This window comes from Rhipicephalus sanguineus, chromosome 2 (genome assembly GCF_013339695.2).
Source record: "Rhipicephalus sanguineus isolate Rsan-2018 chromosome 2, BIME_Rsan_1.4, whole genome shotgun sequence".
Taxonomy (NCBI): domain Eukaryota; kingdom Metazoa; phylum Arthropoda; class Arachnida; order Ixodida; family Ixodidae; genus Rhipicephalus; species Rhipicephalus sanguineus.
In genome coordinates this window covers 173,607,373-173,631,093 of record NC_051177.1, presented here as the reverse complement: position 1 = coordinate 173,631,093, position 23,721 = coordinate 173,607,373, and the positions used below count along the sequence as shown (strand labels likewise).

Genomic DNA, 23,721 nt, shown 5'->3' with positions numbered 1-23,721 from the left:
TTTTTTGTTCCTGAACGGGCGAGGGCCCCCTATCCAAATCTTATCCAATTATCTTTCACCGCAGGGAGGGGGGGGGAGGAGGGGTGCTGGGCTTGCTTGGTATTTTGCAGTAGTTAGTGTAAGGCAATGTCATTGGATGACTAGTAGTTTTAGCTGTAGGTGACCTGCAAATATTTATTTGTTTTCAAATTAGAAAGATCTTTTACTTCATTAAAGAGTATATCGTGTAAAGGTGGAGATCAGGATGTGTGCATTGTGCTGTTTTTAATAATAGACTAAAATGTGTTGACACAATTTATAGCATGAAAATCAGCACTTATCGTCATGATTTCCTGCTAATAAGCTTCACCTTTTGGGAAACTGTTTCCCTGTGCACACCATGAGCCGTGAATATAGCGCTGTAGCACTCAGCCGAGCTGTACATTGCAGCCGTCACCAATCAACTTCAGCTTTTGCATCATATAAAGTAGCCACAACAGCGTGGCAACTCTGGCCATTGTCACAGTGTGCTACACCATCTTTCAATGTAAGCACCTGTACCCCTCCAAAAGGGCACATTCTCACTAGTACCTGTGACAATGGAGTTAGGAGAATGCTGTAGCAGCGGCAACATACCAAGTGCAAATACATGCTGAGGCAGTACTTGCATTTTGTTACATTTCACTGCCCCTCTTTTGCCGCAAAGCACATGGTTGCCCTTGCAGCTGACACTCGTCACAGGAGGCCGCAAGATGTGAGATGTATGTCAGCGGCTCGTGAATAGCCGGAAGTCTTGTTGCTTTGATGTCAAGGCTACTAGTATTGACATTGCTTTACGATGTGAGCTTGCTTGGTGGGCCTATAGGGAGTATGGACACAGTACAGCGGCTTGTGGTATCGTTGGCACAATGTGCTACAGAGCCGTTTGCACAACTAGTATCCACAGGCCGAAAGAAATAACGTACATTGTGTACACTTTTTATTTTGTATACTAGTTGTGCCGACAGCCCTGCAGCACAATGTGCCAAAGATACCGCAAGCTGCTGTATGGCGTCCACACTTTTCAATGGTCTAGCCAAGCAGGCTCACATCGTAAATGAACTCAATACTCGTAGCCATCACATCAGAGCAGCAAGACTTTCGACCACTCACGAGCCGCTGACATACATCTCGCATCTTGCGGCCTCCTATGACGAGTGGCAACAAAAGGAATTCGGGGTGCGTTCTGAGAGCCAACTGAAAAAATTTTCTTCCTTAAAACAAAAAATTATTTAATAAAACTTTCTTAATCACTTAGCAATGAAGTGGTCTATCAAATGCCACATCATGAGAATTTTACTTTGACCGCATCAATACGAAAAATACGGTTAAATGTGGGACAAATAGCATATTTTTTATTTAACTATTTTTTCGGGAACATTTGAAGTCTATTTCAACCCTAAACATTTTCGTACAAAAATACACTTTTCTGAAAGTCAAGATAATATTAAGATTGCTGAGAGGGAGTTGCAGCTAGCATAAGAAAAAATAGCGACATTTGAAGATTTTTTTGTTTTTTTTGAAAAGGCGTAGCTGGCAGGTAAATGCAAAACTTTCGGAGTGGTTAAGTAGCACCAGTAAACAAAACCTCTGTAGCATCTCAAGCGTCACTTTGAAGCTCAATGCACAAAATAGATTTTATATACATTTTTCGATAAGGCACAGTTTAGCAAAAGCAAGTGAACTTTGCGGGGGCGCTACAGTCCTGAAAGATTTTTTTCGAGCAACAATCTTTCGCCACAATACTCCATGGGGTACATGAAAAAGGTATAAATTTTATCGACAAAATCTGCGATGGGCGAGCACCATGTCTGTGACACTTGGCATGAACTGATCCATACACAGCGGAACCCCAGTAATAGGAATATCTGTACTAGGACTAAAAGGCGGGCGAGTTGGGACTTATTCATTGTTGGGTAGCGCACAAATTGGGAAATGGATTGTCCTGTTCCCTTCTTTTGTGCTTTACCAATTTGTGCGCTACCCAACGATGAATACCAATCTCGTGGGGTCAGCAAAATATTAATATCACCAGAAAACATGGAAAATTAGTATGCAACAAAAGAAAGTTGGCATATGCTTAGGTTTATTGTTTCTCTGGGCTGCAGCAACATCGTGAACAGCTCTAAATAATTGCCAGTAAAATGTTTAGATTTCGACAATTGTGCTTGTACTAATAAATATACGGCACTTGCGGGCATGTGTAATTTGTTAACCAAATGTGTTGTGACGCGTGAGTGAGTGATAACTTTGTTCCTGTGACCAGTTTCAGCTAGTAGTAGTAGCTTCTGCCAAGTTGTAGCACGTTTTACTGCAGGACACCAGAGCACTGCGACGAAGGGGATCTAATGCTCTGCACGCGATTGGTGAAGGCCAGAAAATTTTACAACCTCTGGCATTTGTTCTCATTGTCTTATAGCGGTGGTGTCGGGGATGTTTTTCGGGAGATTTGTGTCAGTACAACTGTGAGGTTCGCTTGAAGTTCGGGAATCTCCTGTGCGAATTGGGAGTGTTGGCCGGTGCGCGTGGCATGCCCGCACTTAAGCCTAGAGGAAACAAGGGTCCTTAGCAAGGGCCTAAACTTTTGTCCAACCAACAACACAATAGATGAATTCGAACTCCACAGAGACCTCACAGAATTTTCACGAAGAATGCGCATTAGACACTTTTTTGCAGATAACGATGGAGCAGAAACAGGTACTACAACGCTCAGGGCTCAGTCTACTTGGACTCCCGAACCAGAACAGGCAATTGAACTCGACTTATATCTTAAAGCTATCACTACAGAATCATTAATCAATCGAAACCATCTAAAAAGCCTAGGAACATGACTTATTCGGAGAGTCGCATCATCTCTAACCTCAAGTCGCGCGAAGACATTATCATCAAGGAAGCCGATAAGGGAGGAAGCATAGTCATTTGGCCAACACAGAAGTACAAGCACGAGGCTTACAGACAACTCAATAACCCAGAACACTACCGCAAACTAGACAGCGATCCAACAGAACAATACACACTCACAATCACTAACACACTTAGATCCCTCCTTGCTGATGAATTAATAACTCCATCAGAATTCAAGTTTCTGAAACCAAACAACAAAGCAGCAGGGCGGTTTTACCTCCTCCCCAAAATTCACAAAGTACCATCCACCGAATTATACACTGCCAATATTCCAGGGCGCCCAATAGTATCAAATAACAACACCCCAACCGAGAGCCTCTCCGAATTCCTTAACCACTTTCTCGGGGACATTCCGAAGACATTCCCGTCATTTGTACAGGACACCCCACACCTACTGCGAATAATAGAAGAGATTAATAGCAAAGGCACACAACCACAAAACGCCATCCTCGTCACACTAGACGTTACCGCTTTATACACGAATATCCCGATCCCAGAGGGCCTAACCTCAATAAAGCAAACTTTAAATCAACATAATGTACAGCATTCTACTGAAGTATATTTATCATTACTCGAACTAGTACTATCACACAACTATTTTGAATTTGAAGAAAATTACTACCTTCAAAATACAAGGAACAAGCATGGGCACCCCATTCGCACCCACTTATGCAAACATATTCATGGGAATTCTGGAAACAGATTTCCTGGCTCGCTGCGCAGACAAACCCCACACATACCTTCGGTACAATGATGACATACTTATAATATGGGGTCACGGCAGGGACAATCTAGCTAAATTTACATCATTCCTAAACTCCTTTCATACAACGATAAAGTTCACGTCCGAGACCTCAGCTGAGAGCATCAACTTTCTTGACACAACCATATATCTTGAGAATGGTATATTAAAGACTACGCTGTATAAGAAACCATTTGACAAGCAACAATACCTAGATTATACTAGCCATCACCCAAACATTGTAAACAGGGCATTTTCAGGAGCCAAGCAACAAGGTTACGTCGCATAAGCGTAGAGGATCAGGATTACGTAAACAGGCTTACTACCCTAAAAGAAACACTAGCAAACAGAAGCCATCCAAACGCGTTCCTTCATAAGGCTTACACGGACGCACTAAAACTAGATCGCACTGAGACACTCAAACCACGCCATAAAACCACAACAACAACAACGCCTCTTCTCACTACAAAATTTTCCAACGCACTTCCGAACATAAACAACATCCTCGCAAAATACTATCCGTTTCTAACAACCAACCAGAAACTTTAAAAAATCTTCCCCGAACCGTCTAAGGTTGCCTACAGACGCAACGCCAATTTTAAAGATAGCTCGTACATGCAAAACTCGCAACAAAAACTACACCAACGTCTGGACCCTGTGTGCGTCCAAGATGTTCTACGTGCAAACATATACAGCCAGCCACCAACGTAAAAAGCACAGCATCCGATTACCTTCACAAGGTAACATCGAACTTCACGTGCACCTCAAACAACCTGATCTACTGCATTGAGTGTGCCACCTGTAAAAAACAGTACATAGGCGAAACCGGACAACAAATTCATGTAAGACTGAACGGCCACCGCGCAGACACAAAGCACAACTTACCAAAAGCAGTAGCCAGCCACTTCAATCAACAAGACCACAATTTCGATCAAGCCAAACTTTACATTCTACAAACAAACTTCCGGTCACCACGTGAGAGGAAATACATGGAATCGTATTTGATACACAAATTTCAATCCCTACACCCATCAGGAATAAATCTAGCTCGTGGTAATTTGGAATCGTTAAAAGCCATAGCATGATTCCTATAATATTAAGAGACATGAAGTACGCTTAGCTTTCAAAACCTTAACCTATTCGCAAAATAAAATCCCGACCAGCTCCCATAATACACTATCAATATTCTTTTTAATATCTCTTAACCTTGCATGTATAAATGTGCACATACGTGTAGATATTATTCTGTTAAGATGTTTTCATTTTCTAGTGAATCCGAACCACGGTTTCCTTCCCCCTTTCCGCGCTCCAAAGGCCGCTTGTGACCAGCATTGTCACAGCCCTCGCTTTCTCAGGAAGTTCTACGAGTCTTATTCCGATTGTTCCCCCCCGGCCGCCCCTCGTTCCTTTCAACTTTTTTTTTTCCTCTTAGTTGACGGGCGCCCAATTTTTGGAAGCCACCGACGACACTGGATGCATATGCCATTCAATTACTTCACCCTCTTAGTTGACGGGCGCCCAATTTTTGGAAGCCACCGACGACACTGGATGCATATGCCAGCCAATTACTTCACCCATTAAGCAGGAGCTTGCTTTTCAGGCAACCCTTTCAATATCACTTAAAGTAGGCAGGCGGCATTTTAAACGTACGCCGCCCTAGTACCTTCCTTTTTTTTTGTCGTCTGTAGCTGCCTTCCCCACCTCTTCTGCAGCTCCTTGGCGGACATTTAAACGTAAGCCGCCCGGTTTTTCTCCCCGCCTGTAGTTCCCTTCCTCACCACCTTCTGGAGCTCTTTGTGATGGCTGCACTCGCCCTCTCGCTTGTTTGTACCGCCCCCCCCTTTTTTTTTCTTTTTTTTCTTTCTTTGCAGCTACCTTTAACTCTGACATGGCAGACCCGAACGTGTTTGCAAACTCTCTTGAAATGTGGCAAGGGCTTTACTCCTCTGCTTTCGAGTTTCTCTCTTTCCAGGCATCAATTACCAACAGCAACAGACGCGCCGCCGCTGGACATGACGTCATCACTAACCCCATAAAACTAACACGCCAGGGATGACAAGGCGCCTTTGACAAAGATAGGTCCCCTATCGAAACGTCGGCCAGCCTGATCTGAGGCACTTTCTCCTGTTTTGAAATCTATAACGTGTATCCATCCGTCGGCTCCCTTCTTGATCTTGGACTCCATGCCTGCTGACGATGACGGAACAGGGTAAGTGCCCCTTGTTGTCCTTGGCGCATGTAGCTATTCTAGGCGACAGCCAATTCAAATACCTACACGAACACTTCCCGCAGGCCCACAAGCACCACACCTTAGACATTTGAGTGGCGCACAGACAACAGACATCTTAACACTGGTATGTGACGCCCCAACAGATACCACACACTTCATTATCAATGTTGGAACGAACAACCTCCACAGTCAAAATGCAGCAGAAACAATCGAATCACTAAACGACGTAATACTTTCATCCAGACAGCTCGCCCGAACACACACATAACTGTGACAACTGTGGCTCCTCGACTACAAAACAAACACCGCCCCTGATTCACCACAACAACCGCACTGATGAGGCACACTGAGGAAAGAAACAAACTAAACACACTGATACTTAACTTGCCACATTTTCACAAGAACGTAGACGCCATCCACCACACAGAAATACACAATTCACCACACGAACACTTGGCCTGGGATGGCCTCCACCTAAACCACCGAGGCGTTGCAGCAGTCGCTCAGCGCATTAAACATCTAATTAAAGGACAACATAACGTCACTTACCAGCCCACACAAGGCCCTTCCCCCATCCTGTCTCCGTTACAGCGCCACGCACTAGAGCCACACTAGCCCACTCAGCAACATCCCCACCGCAAACAACAGAACAAAAGACGAACTCACCACCGAAAACACACTCGTCTGTGAGCCAAACGGAAGCAACATACACCACAGCCGAAGCCTCCACACAAACTACACCCAACGCAAGCCCACAGCCGAGCCTACACACAAACAACATCAACATGAGGCCCACAGCCGAACCTTCCACACAAATTACATGCCACATCCACACTACACCAGGAACCCGACACAACAGAGACCGACGAAACAAAATCAGCAACCGAAGTGTCACGCAGACGCCCACTCTCATACCTCCACACACGGACACCCAGGCCGCACAGTCGTCGAATCTAACGAACCAGAAGTTCAAACAGCTCCCAAACCGGAACGCGCGGACACACGCAGATCCACCCGCACTAAGACAAACAAGTGACAAACCCTTGAAATCACTACTCCCCATACACGCCGCATTGAATTTTTACAAACTAGAAAACTAACCCAAAAACTCACCAACTACACCTGCCACCTCAACACGTACAAGTACTGCATAAAGAACAACACAATTCCCAAAGGATTAAAACTGAAAGCGACACACCGCGTTAGGTACTCTCTCCACCCAATATCAAGATAACTGGCAAACAGCACTAGACAACGCTTCATTTTCTCTCTTAAATATACTCAAGAGCCACTGCATGGAGCAAATTGAAGAATTTTCCAAAAACTCGAGAACATAATTCTAACAACCGAAGAAAAAAGGGACCTAGAACAATATAAAGAAAAACAGAATAAAAAATTGAGGCAAAAGCAGAATAAGAAAATCATTTCCAATCAGGAACACCCTCCCGAACAACCACCCTAGTCCCGCTAACAACGGACAGTACAAACAGAGAAATACCAAGCACAGCTAACATCACACAAATAGAGCAGTCCAATGTTGTAGAACATTTCAAGTACATTAAGCCTAGAGGAAACAAGGGTCCTTACAAGGGCCTAAACTTTTGTCCAACCAACAACACAATAGATGAATTCGAACTCCACAGAGACCTCACAGAATTTCACGAAGAATGCGCAATTAGACACTTTTTTGCAGATAACGATGGAGCAGAAACAGGTACTACAACGCTCAGGGCTCAGTCTACTTGGACTCCCGAACCAGAACAGGCAATTGAACTCGACTTATATCTTAAAGCTATCACTACAGAAATCATTAATCAATCGAAATCATCTAAAAAGCCTAGGAACATGACTTATTCGGAGAGTCGCATCATCTCTAACCTCAAGTCGCGCGAAGACATTATCATCAAGGAAGCAGATAAGGGAGGAAGCATAGTCATTTGGCCAACACAGAAGTACAAGCACGAGGCTTACAGACAACTCAATAACCCAGAACACTACCGCAAACTAGACAGCGATCCAACAGAACATACACACTCACAATCACTAACACACTTAGATCCCTCCTTGCTGATGAATTAATAACTCCATCAGAATTCAAGTTTCTGAAACCAAACAACAAAGCAGCAGGGCGGTTTTACCTCCTCCCCAAAATTCACAAGTAGCATCCACCGAATTATACACTGCCAATATTCCAGGGCGCCCAATAGTATCAATAACAACACCCCAACCGAGAGCCTCTCCGAATTCCTTAACCACTTTCTCGGGGACATTCCGAAGACATTCCCGTCATTTGTACAGGACACCCCACACCTACTGCGAATAATAGAAGAGATTAATAGCAAAGGCACACTACCACAAAACGCCATCCTCGTCACACTAGACTTACCGCTTTATACACGAATATCCCGATCCCAGAGGGCCTAACCTCAATAAAGCAAACTTTAAATCAACATAATGTACAGCATTCTACTGAAGTATATTTATCATTACTCGAACTAGTACTATCACACAACTATTTTGAATTTGAAGAAAATTACTACCTTCAAATACAAGGAACAAGCATGGGCACCCCATTCGCACCCACTTATGCAAACATATTCATGGGAATTCTGAAACAGACTTCCTGGCTCGCTGCGCAGACAAACCCCACACATACCTTCGGTACATTGATGACATACTTACAATAGGGGGTCACGGCAGGGACAATCTAGCTAAAGTTACATCATTCCTAAACTCCTTTCATACAACGATAAGTTCACGTCCGAGACTCAGCTGAGAGCATCAAACTTTCTTGACACAACCATATATCTTGAGAATGGTATATTAAAGACTACGCTGTATAAAAAACCATTTGACAAGCAACAATACCTAGATTATACTAGCCATCACCCAAAACTTGTAAACAGGCATTTTCAGGAGCCAGCAACAAGGTTACGTCGCATATGCGTAAGGATCGGATTACGTAACAGACTTACTACCCTAAAAGAAACACTAGCAAACAGAAGCCATCCAAACGCGTTCCTTCATAAGGCTTACACGGACGCACTAAAACTAGATCGCACTGAGACACTCAAACCACGCCCCTAAAACCACAACAACAACAACGCCTCTTCTCACTACAAAATTTTCCAATGCACTTCCGAACATAAACAACATCCTCGCAAAATACTATCCGATTCTAACAACCAACCAGAAACTTAAAAAATCTTCCCCGAACCGCCTAAGGTTGCCTAGAGACGCAAACGCCAATTTAAAGATATGCTCGTACATGCAAAACTCGCAACAAAAACTACAGCAACGTCTGGAACCCTGTGGGCGTCCAAGATGTTCTACGTGCAAACATAGACAGCCAGCCACCAACGTTCACAAGGTAACATCGAACTTCACGTGCACCTCAAACAACCTGATCTACTGCATTGAGTGTGCCACCTGTAAAAAACAGTACATAGGCGAAACTGGACAACCATTCATGTAAGACGGAACGGCCACCGCGCAGACACAAAGCACAACTTACCAAAAAGCAGTAGCCAGCCACTTCCCATCAACAAGACCACAATTTCGATCAAGCCAACTTTACATTCTACAACAAACTTCCGGTCACCACGTGAGAGGAAATACATGGAATCGTATTTGATACACAATTTCAATCCCACACCCATCAGGAATAAATCTAGCTCGTGGTAATTTGGAATCGTTAAAAGCCATAGCATGATCCTATAATATTAAGAGACATGAAGTACGCTAGCTTTCAAAACCTAACCTATTTCGCAAAATAAAATCCCGACCAGCTCCCATAATACACTATCATATTCTTTTTCATACTCTTAATTTTGCATGTATAAATGTGCACATACGTGTAGATATTATTCTCTAAGATGTTTTCATTTTCTAGTGAATCCGAACCACGGTTTCCTTCCCCCTTTCCGCGCTCCAAAGGCCGCTTCTGACCAGCATTGTCACAGCCCTCGCTTTCTCAGGAGTTCTACGAGTCTTATTCCGATGTTCCCCCCGGCCGCCCCTCGTCCTTTCAACTTTTTTTTCCTCTTAGTTGACGGGCGCCCAATTTTTGGAAGCCACCGACGCACTGGATGCATATGCAGCCCAATTACTTCACCCTCTTAGTTGACGGGCGCCCATTTTTGGAAGCCACCGACGACACTGGATGCATATGCCAGCCAATTACTTCACCCATTAAGCAGGAGCTTGCTTTCAGGCAACCCTGTCAATATCACTTAAGTAGGCAGGCGCATTTTAAACGTACGCCGCCCTAGTACCTTCCTTTTTTTTTGTCCTCTGTAGCTGTCCTTCCCCACCTCTTCTGCAGCTCCTTGGCGGACATTTAAACGTAAAGCCGCCCGGTTTTTCTCCCCCGCTGTAGTTCCCTTCCTCCACCACCTTCTGCAGCTCTTTGTGATGGCTGCAACTCGCCCTCTCGCTTGTTGTACCCGCCCCCCCCCTTCTTTTTTTTCCTTTTTTTTTCTTTCTTTGCAAGCTACATTTAACTCTGACATGGCAGACCCCGAACGTGTTTGCAAACTCTCTTGAAAATGTGGCAAGGGCTTTACTCCTCTGCTTTCGAGTTTCTCTCTTTCCAGGCATCAATTACCAACAGCAACAGACGCCGCCGCTGGACATGACGTCATCACTAACCCCATAAAACTAACACGCCAGGGATGACAAGGCGCCTTTGACAAAGATAGGTCCCCTATCGAAACGTCGGCCAGCCTGATCTGAGGCACTTTCTCCTGTTTTGAAATCTATAACGTGTATCCATCCGTCGGCTCCCTTCTTGATCTTGAAGTCCCAAATATGGCACATATCGATATAGAGGATGTGCAAGAGTAAGGTGGTCAGCGGAAACATTGACACTATGAACCATAGCTTGCAGCAAGAGCTTTGAAACTTCCTTTGCGTCGAGATCACGATTCAAGTGCCGAGTCTGCATCTAAGCCCTGTTTCGTTACAATGCACTGATTGTGAATATTGTTTTTCATCAGTGAAATGGGCAGCAATAAGTCATTCGACATTTTCTATGTATATTGTAAAAGGTCTTACTCTGAGACTTAATGCACATTATTACCAAAGAAAGAAAGAGTAAATTTAGGGGCTCATTTTCTTTGTTAGACACAATATAATGAGAACTACAGACACTGATGCCAACAAAAGTGTAGGTGATGTTATTAGAAGTAATTGTAATGTAATCTGAAGAAAGTAAAGTGGACAAAAAGATAACTGCTGGCAGGGACCGAACCTACAACCTTCGAAAAACGTGCCCTGTGCTCTACCACTGGGCTACGGTGGCAGTCATCCCTCTGACTTTTATAGAATATGCATTTAAACGTGGGAGCGCCAGTAGCCATTACAGCGAGTGTGGAGCACTCTTTTTATGCCTGTTGGCGTGACGTAGCGTGTGATATACTTTTCTTTCTTCACATTTACATTACAATTACTTCTAATAACATCTCCTATACATGGCATCATTGTCTGTTAGTTATCATATAATTAACAAAGTGACAGAGTTTCGCAACTATGCAGCTGGCATCCTCATTATACACTGGCAACAATGAGTCTAGGTTGACCCGTCCACTAGTCCATGTCCGTAAACATCCGGTATGGGGCCATGGTTATTGTTGCAAGCCAGTGCATCGCGACGATTGTATTTTTAAATGAATACTAAACAAATTTTTGCCGCCAAAATATTCAGCCAGATTGAAAGATTGGGTGATGAAACTTCAGTTCTTTGCAGAAACTAGAGGAAATAATTTATTTAATGTGTTTTGAACAAAATTCAATTTGAATGAAATGTCACCTATGGTTGCCATTCTAACAACTTCTTTCCCGTATCCCGTATATCAGTCATTTATGAAGGGTATTGACGTCAAGTTTTGAAAAACATGTCGATACTCATTTTCACAATGACATAAATGTAGACGCTGATTCTGAAATAAGAGTTTTTGTTCCCGATAGGTTTATAAAGTCATAATGACTGCATAGGGTGCATCACAAAAAAGAACACTTGAGATCAGTCCTAATTCTTTGTAGCTTAGCCAAATGAAGTGCCATTAATTGCTTCATTGCTTGCGATGCGCGCAAAGTAAGACACTGACCAGAAAAAACAAGAAACAACAAAACGTGACTTCCCAGGGTAGTGAGTTCAGCTCACTTGTTCTGACGCGCTCGATCCCTACGTTTGCTACGTCCAACGGAAAAGGACTTCCCATGTGGCATCTTTCAATTTGTAGTAAATCGTGTTGGCAAATCTGAGTAGCTTTGTTTCAAGCAAGACCAAAGCAAAGTTTCAATATCTTCCACCGGTGGTGGAGACCTTACAATAAATTTTTCGGTTGGATTGCTGAAGCTGTAACTGACGCAATACGAAGTCAGCTAAAATCATCGTCAAGTGCACAGCACCTTGATGACGGTGATGTGATCTTTGGTGTTATTCTTTGCTTACGAATGCCTCTATACTCCTTACCATCGATGTGGTTGAAGACCCTTTCAAAAAAATTAGAAGAAAGTCAGCATACAGTCGAGTGAGAAGATTGTAATTCTGTTGCCCTCAGTTACAGGCTTCAGCAATCCAATCAAAAACATCATTGGTCCTCCATGAGTGGTGGACATTGTAACTTTGATTCGATTTTGCTTGAACCAAACCTACTTCAGCTTCGCCAAAACGATTTACCATCACATTGAAAGGTGCCCATGGGAAGTCCTGTTCGGTTTCCATAACAAACATGGGAGCACTTCGGAACATGCGTGCTGCACTCACTACCCTTTCAGGTGAAAATATATTGCAGGTATGTGGATGGCACTTTGGTCTTATTAAAAAAAAAGTAAATCTGAATGCTTTTCATGCGGTGTTGAACTGTGTACACAATGCCTTCAGTTCACATACCAAAGAGGGAAACATAATGTCTTGCATTTTTGGATGTGCTTGTACACAGGCATAATAATGATAGTGTGCAAATGACAGCGTACCGTAAGCATTGTTACACCACGAATCTTTTGTAATTTCACCTCCATCACCTGATCGAACATAGACATTCTTTTGTAAGAACGTTCTCGTTACGCTGCGATGAAATGTCCTCTAGTCAGCAGTTGCCACTACAAGGAGAGAAAAATGTGGTTGGTGCACTGGCACAAAGACGAGGCCATTTATAAACAATGCGCAAAGGCAAATGCAAAGAGGAACGTGTATTGCATCTATTCCCGGTGTTCAAGGTGTATCAGACCCTGCTCGGAGAGCTTAGTGTTCACTGGACATAAAAACTGCGGCCGTATAACGAACCGCTGTTCCGTGTTCCGTATTCCGTTTTGGCCGCCATTAGCGCCCCGTGATTGGTCGTTTCACCTGTCACTCAAATGACGTGTCGGAAGCCCAAATTTTGGTGACGTCAAAATGACGAGTACGCGCTCATTATGCTAAAATATACGGAATCGGTTCCGTCGAAGCGCGGAACAGCCAGCGAGTGGCCCCGTTTCGACGGAATAGCAAACATGGCGGTCCGTGCGGTGCCAGCGACCTTCGCCTCGGCGCTCGCTTTTTTGGAGGCGGCGTACGATGGCCACGGACGTCGGGGAAGGGAGGCCGAAGATGCGTTTGACATGCCAGACGAACAATTTCGGCGTCACTTTCGCCTGAGTAAGAAACAGTGTGGTGGTTGTGCGACGAAGTCGCCGACGAACTGAGGGGCTCGCGGCCAACTGAGCTCTCGGTGGAGCGGCAGGTATTGTGCGCTCTGCGTTTCTTCGCCACCGGGTCCTTCCAGTCGTCGGTGGGAAGCGAGGAGACCGTAGCGGTGACGCAGCCCGCGGTCAGCAAGTGTGTCCGACGTGTGGCTCAGGCTATTGTCAACGCCGGGACCCGCAACAAGTGGGTTCACTTCCCGAGGACGCCGGAGGAGAAGGCGGCCGTGAAGGAGGGATTCCTTCGCCTTGGACCTCTACCTGGCGTCATCGGATGCGTTGACGGTAGCTTCGTCGCCATCGTCGCACCGAGGGGCGAGCAGAAGGCGTCCTTCTGGTGCCGCAAAGGGTATTTCGCCCTGAACGTCATGTTCGTAAGTAGCGGTGTTCCCATTTTCTCGCGCGCATGTCTTTTTTCGCAGTGAAACGTGGCTCATAGTGCTCTTGGTTTTCCCCAGATCTGTGACGCTGACATGCGGATCCTCGCCGTCGACCCGCTGCGACCAGGGTCGGACCACGACAGCCACATCTGGGGCACGTCGTGGGTCCGCGAACGTTTCGAGGAGGGCCGCATTGAGACGACTGGCGAGTACCTTCTCGGTGCGAATTAAATCCATTCCCTTCGTTTTACGTGTGCCAGTGATAGGTTTTGTATATCAAAATATTTCCTCGCGGTATTGATACAATTTCATAGCACTGACAAGCGGCATGATGCCGCATGCGATGCACAATCTCCCAGCTGTGTGTTAACTGCGGCAGTATCGTCAAGTGATGCACTTTGTCATGACACCTCATCGTAGTAGTCATGTTTTGCATCAAACGGGGTCCATGTTAGGCTAGTCAGGTACTACAGAGATTCTATTATTGATATCTAGGGTCAATTAACCTTGAGAGATCGCTGTCATTTTAGCAGTATTTACAATTCATATTTCTGCAGGTGACGGCGGCTACCCCCTGGAGCCTTGGCTTATGGTCCCGGTGCAAGGTCGACCTCACAGGGATAGTGCAGAAGGCAAGTACAACTCTGGACATGCTTCAATGCGTTCCATAGTGGAGCGTTGTATTGGGCTACTAAAGAGCCGCTTTCGCTGCCTTCAGCGGTACCGCACCCTCCACTACTCACCGGAACGTTCTTCCATCATTGTTGCTGCATGTGCAGTGTTGCACAACCTTTGTATTGAAGAAGGTGACATAGGTGTTGACGATTTCAGCGATGACAGTGGCAACGAGAGCAGCGAGCACGGCAGCTCTATTGATGATGACCCCCAACCTCGGATTAGACGGGGGAGGTCATCACACTTTATGTACTTGCGTGGGCAAGCTGTCCGCAATGGCCTTATCGGCTTGTTTGGCAGGACAAGGCGGGAACACCTGCAGCATTTAAGAAGGGTGCGCAGGCGACTGCGCCGCCTGCAGCGACGACTGCGGCGTTAAAATATTTGTGCTGCATTGCAGGAGCTTGACCATCTGCGGTTCTTTAACGTGCCCCTAAAATTAAGTAAACCGATGCTTCTGCATTTTCCCCTCAGTGTGATCTCGCAACCGGTGCTGTCAGCAATAATGGGACACATGTCCAAAAGTTTAGTAGTGTGACATCTCATCTGGTCAGCTTCGATCATGCCCGTGTGATCCGGGTCAACAGCCAAGCACCGTAACCACTGTTGTGCACCAGTATCGTTTTTTGTCGCTGCTGTCATCCTGCAATCGCCAATAATTGTCACCGCCATCTGCACCATGCCTGGGAGTACGCCCCGTCTTCTCGCTTCCTGTCTGGGCAACGCACACCTACTATGCCCAGTGACCTGTCGTCGCACATCCACCACACTGTTTCTTTTCAAAGGCCAAGTGGCGCCGAAAAAGATCGTCTGGCATGTGAAGTGCATCATGCTTCTCATAAGTGCTCAAGCGTTGTACTGTTCCTGTGCATGGCCAAGTGATGCCAAAAGACAGCATGCAGCATGTAGAGTGCGTTTGGCTGCCTTAAGTGTGTACTCACTGCTGCTCCTGTGCATGGCCAAGTGACGCCAACAGACACCATGCGGCATGTCAAGTGTGCTCATTAGTGAAGTAACGTGAAATATTCTGGAAGTATCACGTGTGACCTTTGCTAAAGGAGTATGAATTTATTCATAATGCCATGTGGTTTATTTTGATGTATTCGGGCTTCACCCCAAAAGATTTGTTTACAACGCACCACGTGGACCACGCTGTGATGTTTGAGAAGCTGCAAGATTGTTTGAACCATTCTGTTAACATGTGCTTATCAGTTTCTCGACGGACAGCGCTCTGTTGGCCATTATGAGTGTACGTGTGTCACTGTAGTTTGACTTTTGTTTCCAGCGCGCAAGTCCGCTCAAATAAAAAGTTTCGCCTTACGCCTGCAGTCTGCCACCTTCTTCAACGTCACGACCCCGTGGCAATATTCGAACTAGTGCAAACATGGCTTATGCTGTCTGTTGATAAATGGACATAGTCGAAGTGCAGTGTCATGTTTATTAACAACATTGTGCTGAAGCAAGCACAGTAGCATCGAACGTGGGGTAATCAATAAATAAGGAAGTGCAGATATATAGCAGCTCAACTGCAGCAACTGTAACGCCCAAATCGCCAGATGGTTTCGAAGCCCTGTTGTGGGACTGTGCAGCAGTAGCGACCTTAACGTTGCACAATGTGCGAACACCTCGGAGAGTAGCTGAAATTTTGCACACATCAACGTCGTTCTCCAATACGTCCAATACTACTGCACAACATGAAATAGTGACAGATTACAATGATAAATTTGCAATAATTCACGCCTTTCATGCACATTGCAAAGAAGACACCACCAATAACAAGGCAGATGTTAATCAGTACTGATAAGAAAAGTATTACTTGTAACAGCAAGACAAAACGAAGTCGTACTTTATGTTGATGTTAAAAACAACTGTGATCGAGTTTGCTGCGAGTACACTCAAAATCGTGTTCCCTTAAGTAACAGTAGTTTGGCCTTTGAAGATGTAGCTTTGACATGTCATGAACATACACTGAATGTTGTAATGTTGCATGCCTAAGTTGTCGCTACACAATGCTGCCACTACAGCTGTCCATGTCTGCTCACAGGCAAGCTATGAATATCACAAATTGATATCAACAGTAACAATGACTAGAACATACTGTTATCGTTACTTGGAATATCCAGATTTGTATGAATGAACATTCCATATTGCAAGAAACATGCACCTGTAAAAGGGCACACGTATGATTGAGTAATATGTGTAAGAAATGTCAACAATAACAATGACTAGAAGGTATTACTATCACTGTTGAAATGCCAACAATAGTACCACAAGAAACAGGCACCAGTACCCATACAAGGCTATTTCCATAGCTGACTAAGACGTCAAAAGTCAAGAATAATTGTAAGACTGCGAAGCATTAATATAAGTGGTATGCATACCCACTCTGGTAGAAATGGTCGTTAAATATCACAAGCAACAGCTGTCTGTCGAAAAACGCCTTGTAGCACCCCGCGTGGAGGTACACTGAATACTAAAATTGTAAAAAATAAACAAATTATACACTAAACACTGAAATTGTAAAAATTGAAGTAAATCGCTTGCGCAAGTTCCCCTTGGGCATTCCACAACAAAAAATCACACAGAACAGGAGAAATTAAAAACATTAATCGTGCGTCAAACGAACTTGTGAAATGTTGCTAAAATTGAAAAACTTATTTTGCATGCATCGCAATATAAAGGACGTATCGTAGTGGCATGGATAGAGCAAATTGGTGCATACACAGTGTAAAAAAAGTAACATTACATGTGTCACTAGAAAATGACTTTGTTGTGAGAATCACACACACAAGTGGTGTCAACACACATTTTTCTCCCTTTGTATAGTTGCATAGGCTCAGCAAAGAGAATGTAAAAGCTCCTGCTAGTTCTAAACAAGTAGATCATCCCCTAGTGCAACATGTAAAAGCACTTGTATCGTATCCATTCCTGCTCCTAGTGACGTAATGGTACAACCATTTCTCGCTGCTTCAGTCATAAATGGCATGCATGTCATTTCAGAAAGTTGACCGGTACGTGTAAAAGACCTGTGAAGACGTGTGCACTAACTAGTACTTCAGAGACACTTTAAACAGAAATAGGCACACAAAACCTGGTGCAATAAAAAATTAAAAAAAAACACTTGATCTGGTGCAGTAAAAAAAAACAAAAAGCACACAACGTGGTGGAATTAAAAAAGGAAAAAAGCACACGGCCTGGTGCAATAAAAAAAGAAAAAAACACACTTAATCTGGTGCAATAAAAAAATAACAATGCGGTTCAATAAAAAATTAAAAAAGCACACAAGCTGGTGCACAAGAAAACGTAGAATTGAAAAGAAATAAAAAAGACAAGAAAAAAAATTGCGATGTTCAAGGCCAAGGTGATGGTGGCGGCGGCTGTGGCGGTGCTGTGAATGTAGCGTGGCCAGGCACAAGGGCGCCCACGAGGAGTTCAAGGGCTGTTGCGATGCGTTCGTTAACCGAACGCAAGCCCCTCACCTTCTCCATGAGCTCCTGATGGTGCTGCGAGAAAAAAAAATTCAATTACTTGATTACAGTCCATTCCCTGCAAACGCACCTTTTGCAATAACTGCCAGGCATGCAGATTCAAGAAAGTTAGAGCAGAGAGGAAAGTAATTTGACTCTACATGTTTCATAAGAATGTGATGCATTAAAGTATTTGTCAATCACGCAGAGTAAATATTGCATGCAATGTAAAAAAAAAACGAGCCGATCTTGCACTGTGCATTGATATACTGCGCAGCGAAACCACACGACGTCACGTTTGAGCTGTTTGTTTATTTCATTTGTTTTTGTTTTCTTTTTTTTGACACAATCTTGACACAATCACTTTGAAGTAACATCGCAGTTACTGACGTCCTCGTGTTTGGGCTGTTTCTGATTAAAGGAGTAATGAAACAAAATTTTGAAGGCAAGATAATTTGTGGGATATGTTTGCATAGACATACACACATCATGTACAAAATGTCAATGGCTAATATAGCTTAGATCACATATAAAACCAATTTTAAAGTGCATGTCGTGCGCATGCATGTGAAATTCCCCACCTCACAACATCGACACCAACTTCGTTATAAGGTAAACAGACAGTAGTAACTTTGAGTGTCTCTGTTCCTGAGAAAAATTGTTCCTTGAACACATGTTCGCTGTTCACAGAAGCTAAAATATGGTTGTCGTGCCCATTAGGTTGCACTGCTGTGTTGACTGTTGAAGTGTGTCAGACATGTAACTATGTAAACATACTGTGTATAGCCAAGCTGCTGGCTGAAAGCTTTGCAGCAAAAGTGCTTCAAACGCGAGATGTAAATGTGCATTTTACATCAGTGTTTTCCATCACCACGATCCATCACCATTCTTCGGCAGTATTATGTTTTGTACAAATATAACTTACCCCTTTGTAGACGAATGCAATAACATTGTCCTAGCTGCACAAAACGCATCATTGTACTTTAACCATACATGTGACAAGCAGAGGACAAAAAAAAAGTTTCCTACTCTGTCACTATCGTCAATGTTTGTCACCTGTCTGTATTGTTTATGACTTTGCTATATTTGTGTTTCAACAATCAAGAAAATTTATTTCCAACGTAAAGTTGGGGGTCACCCCAGGCGAAAAGCGGCGAAATGCAGCTTGAATGTGCCCGGGGGCCCATACACAAGGCAGCGTACACGTACATTTATAGGCAACATAGGGTACTTAATGAACAGAGGATACTTAAAGTAGTAAAAAAAAACTAAGGACATAGAACACTGGTAAACATAAGACATACATATATACACTGTTACACGTGCATACATAAACGGAAAGATAAGCATACTAAAAAATGATGTCGGATCATGATGCGTACATTTAAAACATGTTTGCTGTGAACAGGTTTATATCGAAACATTTTTTTCGCACAACTATTTAAAAAATATATTACATTGTACAATGAAAGAAGTGTGTAGTGGTAGGAACAGATACCGTTGTTTAGTACAGTTCAGACATAAAATAATCACGCAACTTTTTTTACAAACATTGTTAAAATCAATACCCTGCTTCCGCATACCGGAAGCAGGGTATTCACGGTTTATTCAGTCAACTTAATCTCTTCACACCTTACAGCATGCCAAATGAATGATCCTGCGAGTTCTAGGGTATGCTAAGTAAGGCTACCATGCTTGCTTTCAACTATGCCAGCTGTAAGTGGCGAAGACTAACAAGCAATGCAATCTCCTTTCACAAATGGTTCTGTTGTACCTACTTGTCGTGCCTCTGCATTCGTCTCCTCCAGCACCCGCAGCTGCCTCGCGCACTCCGCCGACAGCCTGCCAACCGCCTCAGGAGGAGGAGAACTGCGACGATGTCGCCCTGTTTGTCCTTAAGAAATGTATGAAGAGCACTTTGTTATAAGCTACGCATGAAGTTTATTTGATCGTTATCATGGCTGCGAGGTGCCATGCACACGGGCAATGAAAAGTAAAGGAACAGAATAGGACATCATGACAAAAGACAAATTAAGGGAGTACCACAAGCATGATGTGCGACCAAACGTGACTGCGATTCATCCACCGTAATTTCCTTGAATCCCTATCTATACTCCTTAACAATATAGGTTGTGCGGAACATTTACTTCAATTAGGCCAGCCATATTTTTTATTAAATGAAACAACCGCTCTTGGTATGCAAGGTTATAACACGAGCGTATCCAGCTGCTTCAAATGATTTATACTGCAAGAGCTGTGAAAGTGCCTCATGTGCAGTGCCGCTGGTGCCTGGCTGGCTCCCAACGGACACTCTGGCCACTGTTGGGGCTGGTTGCGGTGTTGGGGCAGGTGCTGACACTGCTGTCTGAACAGGCCGCACTGCGAGGGTGTCGGCAGCGGCTGCCTCCTCCGCCCTTGGTGGGTTGTCCTCCTGCAATACATAGTGAACACACCATGTTTAGTACTGCGGCCACTTCATGTGACGTCATTATTGCAACTATTGAACTTGTGAACTGCTTGCCCAGTCTGCGACAGCTTAATTGAGGAGCCAACTTCTTATTTCTCGTATGGCAGAATACTTCTCATGAAACATACTCTAAGTTCTGTACAAAAATGAATTCCTAGAACATGTGGCGCATTACTAACTGTGTGCTTCATGGAAAGGACTTGTCAAGTACAACTATTTATACTGGCCTCAAGAAAGCCATTATCGTTTCTTCTAGCGAGATTTCCAGTGTATGCATCACCGTATCAAAAAACAGGTACCATACAGGCACTTCAACAGTACGCTTGCACCGAGACATTTGGCAATAGTAATAATGCTCACCTCATCGTCTCCAGTGAATAATCGGATCGGGTCGGAGTCCGGCCCTGTCCTGTCGAGGATCGCCAGGACCCGGCCCTCGACCCCTCCGAGTCTTCCTCCCCCCGTCCTCCTGCAAAGGCATAAAAAATGTTAAAATACGTCCCGCAGCCTGCTGCAAGCAATGAGCTCACCTCCTCTCCCTTTCTACATCCCTGGCCAGCTTGCGGCTGTCGCAGCACAGCCGCGACCAATACTTTCGCCAGTGCCGGACCGCTTTCACGGCCGGCCCCAGCGCGTTGAGCGCGGCGGACACCTCCGCCCACAAGGCTGCAAGCACCCGTACTTGACGTGAAACAAGCAGCGTTTCTCGCCAAGTGCGGGTGCTGCTCCATGAACTCAAGCAAAACATTCGCCTGCTCCCGCGAAACCCGTGGTTGCGCCATTTTTTTTCGTCCAAGCTTTTGCCGGAACGCAGCAAATAATCATCGACGAGTACACTTAGATATATTAAATTCCATTTCGTCATATTATTACGAATAAAACACAACTACGAGCGTGTTAGATAAATATTTCACCAAACACATTTTCCCGGAAAGTTCAATACAGCATAAATGTGCGAAGACACGATAGAGTTACGGAAGGGAAACAATGGCACACTCCCATCTACATGCTACGCTGTAACTACGCTCGCTCACGCGCGATCGCATTCAAAAACGAAAGGTGTTGCTTACCACATATTACACGACAGATGTACAGGCTTCCCATGTTCGCACATATTTGTTTTTGTTTTTTTCGTTACCTGTAAGAACAAAAGGGAAGTAAACATAGCGCGATTACGGTACGCTTGGCATTGTTTACTCACCTTACGGCTAGAATTTCACGATTTCCTTGTTCTTCGCTGCTACCGATATTCGTCTGCGACGAAAATAATCCCCGGTAGTCGCGATCACATTCTTTTCACAGCATTATAGGTGACAGAACAGAAAACACGGCTCGCAGAGACCATCAGCTGTTTTTCTCGCAACGGCCGCCTTAAGCGACTTGGATTGGATGCAAAAGCGACACCCATGTGGCTACGACTCTCAAAATACGTTTGTTTTGCGCTTACTTCGCAATACGCTTCATTAATTTTAGCACCAGAAGCTCATAAAACAAATTTATTTTCATTTACGTACAATTGTTGTTTTGTCACACGCTCGCGGACGAAATAAAAGAGTTATACGGCCCCTTTGCGGCCGTCAACCAAGAAGTCACTAAAGCCCCTAGAGTTTCCTTCCGAAAATACCTAAAAAATACTAGGCATTTCCCCAGAATTCCTACGAAAAAAACGCCAACTGCCGCACTTGTCTTGCTCAACAAGCTATAGGCGGCTACGAGCGCTTTTTATTGGCCAAATTCGGAAAACGTCGCGGCTTCCGGCGTGGGCGGTGCTTCAAGCGTGACGTAACAGGGAAAACGGAATACGGAACACGGAATAAAAGTACATTATACGGCCGCTGTTTTTAAGCCGCATTATATTTTGGGGCATGAGTTCGTGAAAACCTAAAAAGGCACACACCTGTGGGCAATCAGGGTAGGGCCGTCTACATAGTGCGATGGGGAGATTTCAACGCGACTTACGTTGGTGAAATGGGCAGGTAAAGGCCAACGAGGCTTAATGAACTCTAGGGGATGTTGCTAGACCACGCATGCAACACGTTCCAAGGCAGCTTGTTGAACGCTGCTGAATAACAGGGCATAGCTTGGGCCAAAACAATGTGATGACACAATTCGTTGACGGGCTTTGTCCTGTCGTCTTGTGGTGTCATTTTGCGCTAAAACTAATCACAGTGTGATGACGTTGGCTCGGGAACGAAGCTGAAAAAAAAATTCTGCATTCATGTTTGGTTCATTTCGACATGTCGGCTTGCAACAATAACCGTGGACCCTACCGAACGTTTTCTAGGATGTATGTGGCTAGTGGACTGGTCAGTCTCCACTCAATTGTTGCCAGTGTATGCTGGGGATACTAGCTGCATAGGTGGCAAAACGCCTGCCATTTTGTTAATTGTTTTGTTAAGTTGAAGTTCTTTTATAATAATGAATTCACCAGAATTTAGGGACATTTTTGCATTTCCAAATTATTTCAAAGACAGCATGCATCTCTTTTAATGAATCAAGCTGTGCAAGCACGCATATGCACTAACACGTGTCATAGCTCACCAAAGTGGTAAAGTGGGAATGTTGGTATTCCTTGCTTAAGAAGGGTAGAAGCGCACTAAAGACGAACACACAATGAACGCACACACACGCACACATAGCGCTATTATCAACAGTTTATTTTGTGATCTCGACGCTACTTATAGGGCAAAACCATGAGCACATCTGCTGCGCAGAAGTAACAGCAACATTACTGAGAAACAAAACGGACACCAAGAAAATCAAATTCATTTTTCGTCAGCGCGATAGAAGGCATACTAACACACCTGTCACCCAACTTTTCAATCTCTCCTGCTTCAATTATCTCACGTGTAAGCTGATTTCTAGCGCAGCAGATGTACTCACGCTTTTGCCCTATAAGTAGCGTCGAGACCACAAAATAAACTGTTGAAAGTAGCGCTATGTGTGTGCGTGTGTGTGCCTTCATTGTGTGTTCGTCTTCAGTGCGCCTCTACCCTTCTTAAACATGTCATAGCTCAGTGGAATGACCTTCCTGATGATGAAGTGTCCATTCATGATCATGCGGCATCTTGAAATAAAGTAGTACTAACAATTTAAGATTGTGTTTGCTCAAAATGAATTTCATAAAATCGCATTTCTACATTTTATAATGA

General features: G+C 44.3%; 1 pseudogene; it reads left to right on the top strand.

Annotated features, from left to right (window-relative positions):
• Positions 1 to 13,493: 13,493 nt before the first annotated feature.
• LOC119382043 (putative nuclease HARBI1) lies at positions 13,494 to 15,946 on the top strand (annotated as a pseudogene).
• Positions 15,947 to 23,721: the final 7,775 nt, after the last annotated feature.